We start from the raw sequence: 6,418 nt of genomic DNA on the forward strand, positions 1-6,418 counted from the left end.
GATTTAAATAATATAAATTTTTTATAACCTTATAAAATACATAAATTATTTTTTATAATAGAATTTTTTAAGATTCATAATATAATTTTTTTTGTCGTATCCATCTCAAATACTCATATGTGTTCATTCTTATAATATACTTTTTATAACTTGTATAAATTTATTTTTTAAATTTGGGTTTGGGTGTAATTACTCCAAACCTCACCCCATAAGTATTGGAAAATGTGATTGGGGTGTTCCAATTACACTCAATTCAATGGAACCCACCAATCACTATGGTTACCCAAAGATGTCACTCTTGTGTAATTACAAGCAATTACACCTAAATCCAATTACTAGGTGACTTTCTAAATGTTACCTTAGTGGAATTCACTAATTACAATGATTACCTAAACATGCCACACATGCAATTATAAGCAAATTACACTCTTTTTTAAAAATTAAGCAAATTACACTTAAATTCAATTATTAGGTAGATTTCTTGATAAGTTTATTAATAATCATAATAAACTTGTCACTAATTTCTTTTACAATTTTTAATAATTTATTGGTTAAACTCTGCTATTAGTATCTGTGCTTTGCAAAAGTTTTGGATTTAGATCTTATACTTTAGTTTGATCAATTTGAGACCCTGTATTTTTTGAATATTAAAATTTAGTTTTGATCCAAATAATAGCAGTTAAATCCATTTGGTTAAATTCAATTATTAGTCATACACTATGCAAACAGTTGTAGATTTGGTCTATATTCTCCAATTGGGTCATTTTAAGTCACATTTTTCGAATTTGAAAATTTTAGTCTTGACGCAAATGAAATTCGTTATTCAATTAACTGGGCTTTTAATGCATAACATGTGAAAATAACAAGCTACCATGGCGTTACACATATGATAATTTGTTTGATGCATAAGATTTTGGAAATAGCAGAACTTAATGAATTTATCATTTGATGAGGATTGAAATTTTAAAATTTAAAAAGTACAGGGACTGAAAATGATCAAATTAAAGTATATGGATTAAATCTCAAATTTCACAAAGTACAAGGACTAATAACAAAATTTAGCTTAATTTCTTCAATCTAAAAACAATCTTTCTATAATTTTGTTTCTTTTAAATTTAATAATTTTAAAGAATACATAAATAAGAAAATAGGTATAATTTTGTCATTAGTTAATCGTTTTATTTTAGATTTTTAGAATTTTCAATTTTAACTTTACGAAACTAGTAAAACATGATCTGAAATTTTACTTTTAAAATATTATATTTTCAAATAAAATATGGGACAAAGAAAATGCATAACCCTCTAACTTTATAAAAAAAATTATTTTAATCATTTATTTAATTTTTTGTCTCTTTTAGTATTTAAAGTAGTGTGTGTTTTTTGTCAAAATACTTCAAAATAGATGAAAAAATTAACAACCTTTATTAACATGGCAGTCCACATATACACAATGTCAACAATTAATTAAAAATTTTAAAGAATTCTAAAAGTTATAGAATATTATTATAATTTTTATTATTAAATAAATTATATATATTTGTAATTTTTATGCTTTTTATTTTTTTAAATTTTAAAATTTAAATTTATTTAAAAATTATGTATTCCATGTTAGTAAAATTAATAAATGAATAGAAAGATGGTTTGATAAATAATACAAATTAAAAAATTACATTGAAAATTGAAAAATTTGTTTTTTATAAAATTACGTAGCAAAATAAGTAGTTATGCGTATATGAAAAGAAAAATGAACTTCAATTATTACTTGCCCCTCCCGCCCGCCCCGTTGTAGACCTAATAAAAAAAATGAAAACGACCTACCCATTTTAATTATAAATGATCCCTCCATCCTCGAAACCTCCTGCTCTCTTTCCACCCACCTTCTTCCTCTCTCTCTCTTCTTTCTTCTTTGTCGGAGCCTAAGAGCCGATGATTGTGACGCTTTAATCTTTCACAAATGATGAGGTTCATTTCTATACTTCAATTTAAAATTTCGTTTTTCTATTTCATTCATTTATCAATTATTCTATAAATAAAAATCCCTTCTGAAAATTGAAGATTGAAAAAACTTCAATACTACTGTTTCAACTGAAATATGCATGTTGAAGCCTGATTTTTCATCAACCTTAAGTACTCTCTTGCACGTATGGGTACGATCATTGCTAGACACTAATATATATATATATATAATACAATTTATTTTAGATTCTTTTTTTGCTATTACTTATGTTTGTTTTATTGTATATGTTTGGGATTTATGTTTGTGTCTTTCAACAATATTATTTCTAAAAGAATATAATGTACTTTATTATTACATTCAATTACTTACTGATCTCTGTTTTAGATTTTATATAGAAAATAATTTTTTTTTATACTTGGAATAAATTTCCTTGAATACATATTTTTTTAGAATATATATCTTGTTTTGAGATTTTGGCCTTAATTTTAGGCTTAAATTTCTTGGAATAACCTTGTTAGTTTTTCTTTCTTTTATTGAGAATATTGAAATCAGCTAAAATATCTAATCCTAAATAATAATAATAATTATAAAACAATGGAGAGCAAACATATATTTTCAATGCAAGCATAGGGCAAGTGAATCTTTGGCTTGCTGCGAATAAAGTTGGAGTTTTAGATTTTAATGAATTAAGCTAGGTCTTCTTTATGTAAATATTATATGTTAATTCTATCTTTAAATTATTTTAGAATGACTTATTCTAATTTAGGTGTAGATACTTGATAGCCATAATAGTTTACCATTATGTTTTTCATCTTTTGTAGGTAATGCATGAGGTCACCTGCATTCCCTCTAACGAAATCTCATGGAAGAAGACACTCGATTAATCACTTTCATGCGGTCATTTTCAACCAACATTAGTAACGATGGTCCCAACTTGGACGTTTCCAAGGGATGGAGCGTCACTCGGTCGATTTTGTTGGGCTTTTGCAACGGCTCGAATGTCGAGCGAGAGTGTATTGAGGTTCACGCGATATATGGACATTTTATTCGACCTTTCACACGATATACACAGATTGAAAAACCTTTTTTTTTCCTTTAAAATTTTCAACAACGAAGCAACTCTCCAAGCCTAAGTCTGAACCATAATGGATTTTGGATAATTATTTCTTAAATGAATTTATGAATTGCTCCCTTCTTACCCAAAGTAAATAAAAAAAAACACTAGCATGATTCTTTTTCTTTTATTTTTTAAAAAATAAAATTTTACATGTGTTATACAGGGTATTTCCGCGGATACTTTGCCAACATGGTATCGTTGCCATTGGACTACCTCGCTGGTCACGATCAACATCATCGACATACCTCCACCATCAATACTATTCACTTTGAACTTAGGCAATATGCGAGCCGCCAATACCTGAAAGGCCAATCATATTAACAAGACAACCATCAACCATCAACGATCATTTGTCCTCCCTAGGTCGCATTGTCACCCTACAAGGTCACATAGCCACCCCTATTGAAGGACAATGAGGGGACCCATCCACCAATGGGTGGCCACCATGTGGCCCCTCAAACCATCCATATAAAAACCTTGAACTCTCCCAAAAAGAGTATATAAATTCTCTCTCTCTCTTCGACGACTATTTGCCTTTATTGGGAGCATTGACCTCCTACCTCCATACCTATCTCCTCCTTGTTGCTCCTTGGTATCAACAACATTGTTAAGGAAGAAAATGGATTTTCAAAAAGGATATGTTCATGTGTTTGATGGTAATTACAAGACCAGGAAATCTTTTGTTTTTATTTTTGGTTAGAAGGAGGGTAAGCCCTAAAACTTGTTCAACCTTGTTGCTTTTCGTATAAACTGTAGCACTATCCATATCTCCTTGCATCACTAATTCGAATGTAGCTGTAGGTTCCGTGAAGTGCTGCAGCCTAGGTCATTCATTGATCGCCAAATTTGCCAGCATATTCGCAACAATGGTTGCCTCTCATTTGGCATGTTGGGTTTTAGCCTCACAAGTTATACTCTTTAGTTGATTGATGCTTTTTACAATAAAAAAGGGTGGAGTGGAGATTTTTCTATAGTTAACATATTGGTCAAAAACAAATTATCAAATTCTAGGACTACCTTTCGAAACCCCAACTCCCTTACTAAGTAGAGCTCATCATAAGCTCCCCACAACTTAGCTTGAACAATTAACTTTGAACCTAAAAACCTGTAGAATCCCATCACCCAATAGCCCAAGTTGTATGACTCCTCCAGATGTTGCTTGTCCATCAGGTTGCTTCACTGCTCTATCTGTATTAATTTTAACTCAACCATCATCAAGTTTCTCCTATCCAATCTTTTGCATAGGGCGATACAGTAAAGATCTTCACTTCATAATTTGATAGAATATCTGCTTAGACCAAGATATGCTTCAAGCAGTAATCTCATCAGCTCTGTAATTATCATTATTTGAATATGAAAATGATACTATTCTTTCATATATTCCAATAGATTAAACTGAAATCGGTGCTCCAGTCCACAATTCCTAAAAAGTAAGTTGAAGCATCTCTTAAGTTTTTTGGTAACCAATAGTGTAAAGATAAGGAAAAAAAAACATAACCAAGCCCTGTTAAGGCGTCACTTGCTTCCAAATGGTATCTAAAGCCACACAATTTCAAATGACATACTACTTTGTTTTTGAACCTTTACCACAAACCAAACATTGCATGATCTAAAAATCTTTTTTCTTTTGTAGCCTTCTTTCGCAATTGATAAAAACATAAAATAATTGAATGACCTAATTAGGTTATCTACTTAAAATGAAAAGAAAAAAGTAATGTACTTAAAATTTTAAGTACAAGATTATCAATTTTGCAAGATAAATTCTTTGGCGAGTTGTTGTACTAGAGGCTAAAGAGTAAATATGTCACACCCCATACTTGGATGATTCGAATTGAAGGCACGTAGAAGTAAAGTTGTATGTTCTGTCGCATTCTAGTAGTTAGTTCGCCCAAATTGTACACTTCTGGCAAACTAATGTTTTGGTGAGTTTAGTATACGCCTATGGAAGTATATCAGGATTTAATCCTTTATGTATTCTTCAGTAAAAGAAAGAATTCGATGATAGGAAAGTAGGTCATGTGTAGGTTACAACCAAAAGTATAGTACGCCTAGTTTGTTCAAGCACTGTGAAGAGTAAGTCTTGGTAACTAGATCTGGTTATAAACCAACTAGATTGAATGGTCAATTAACATATGAAGAAGACTCTCATTTATGTTTCATTCAAATTCTGTAGGCCATTAGGATGGGCGTATTCTAAAATTTTTGAACACTTGTCAAATTCCACTAAATGGAAGTAGATTATATATATGTGTGTGAGAAGGGTTTGTGGGAAGGTTTCTTCTTCTTTCGAAATAATTTTTTAATTCTTTTATTCTTAAATATTAAATGTTATTTTCTTATTGCTCTTTTTATGTAAATTGAAAGTTAAGGATTCTTGGAAAATGTAGAAGTATTCCATCTCCTTGTAAGTGTAATAATTTGCATGTTAAGAATAAGATGCTATGAAGTATATGGGTAGTAGGTTGTGAATAAGAAGCCATGTATAGGGATTTTTGGTAGAAGAAATGTCAGCAATCTATTTGCAAATGGGTTTAATGGTAAATTCATGTTCTTTAAACAATTGTTGCTGCTGGTTCAAACTGGATATCTGAGTCTGAGTTGGTAGCTGCAATAGGTGAGTATCAGGTGAGTCTCTAATATTGATTCCTACAAGTCTTTTTAGATAAGTCTCATATGATCAATGTTCTAGAAATGGTGAATGAGTACATGAATGATTGCTGAAAATAAGTATGTATTATTGATATGGTTTATGTGATTTTATGAAATAATTATGTGTGTGTATGCTTGGAATGTATACTGTGAGATGTGATTTTATTGTTATGTTTGAAGTCTGTATTGAAGTATGATTTATTTAAGAAAATGAGTTAGCGTACCTGAATGTGAGTTCTATTGGTTGTGTGATGTGTATGATTTGTGAAGTTTAGGATTGGGGTGTATCTAAGTATGGAGAGGTTGTAAGGCAAGAAGAAAAAACCTCTTTTAACTATTGAGGCATTGAATTTTGTTACTGTTGAAAAATGGAACTAAGTGAGGTAGAAGTTGGTATTAACTCCAATAGATCACGCCAAGAGAAAGTTTCTTTTTCTTCATTACAAAAAACATCGTGTGGTAGAGTACTGAGAGGAGCTACTGGTTTAATTAAATATATGGATTTTATAGGATTCTTGGTTAGTGAAGGATCAGAAAAATGAATTGGAGAGTCTATTTCATGAGTAGACTCTGCAAGTGGTATTGGAATTTCAAGCAAGCCTGGAATGGGAGAAGTGTGAGTGACTGTAGGGATAGACTCTTTATTAGGTCTATGCCATGTCAAGGGAGAATATTCACTACTCCCAGTCTCTTGA

At 30.6% G+C, this 6,418-nt stretch overlaps 1 long non-coding RNA gene across 1 annotated transcript; it reads left to right on the forward strand.

Annotated features, from left to right (window-relative positions):
• The first annotated feature begins 1,803 nt into the window (after window positions 1-1,803).
• Window positions 1,804-3,166, forward strand: LOC107963409 (uncharacterized). The gene is made up of 2 exons (XR_001701908.2): window positions 1,804-1,962; window positions 2,779-3,166. It is a non-coding gene; the product is annotated as an uncharacterized lncRNA (long non-coding RNA).
• Window positions 3,167-6,418: the final 3,252 nt, after the last annotated feature.

This window comes from Gossypium hirsutum, chromosome D11 (genome assembly GCF_007990345.1).
Source record: "Gossypium hirsutum isolate 1008001.06 chromosome D11, Gossypium_hirsutum_v2.1, whole genome shotgun sequence".
NCBI lineage: Eukaryota > Viridiplantae > Streptophyta > Magnoliopsida > Malvales > Malvaceae > Gossypium > Gossypium hirsutum.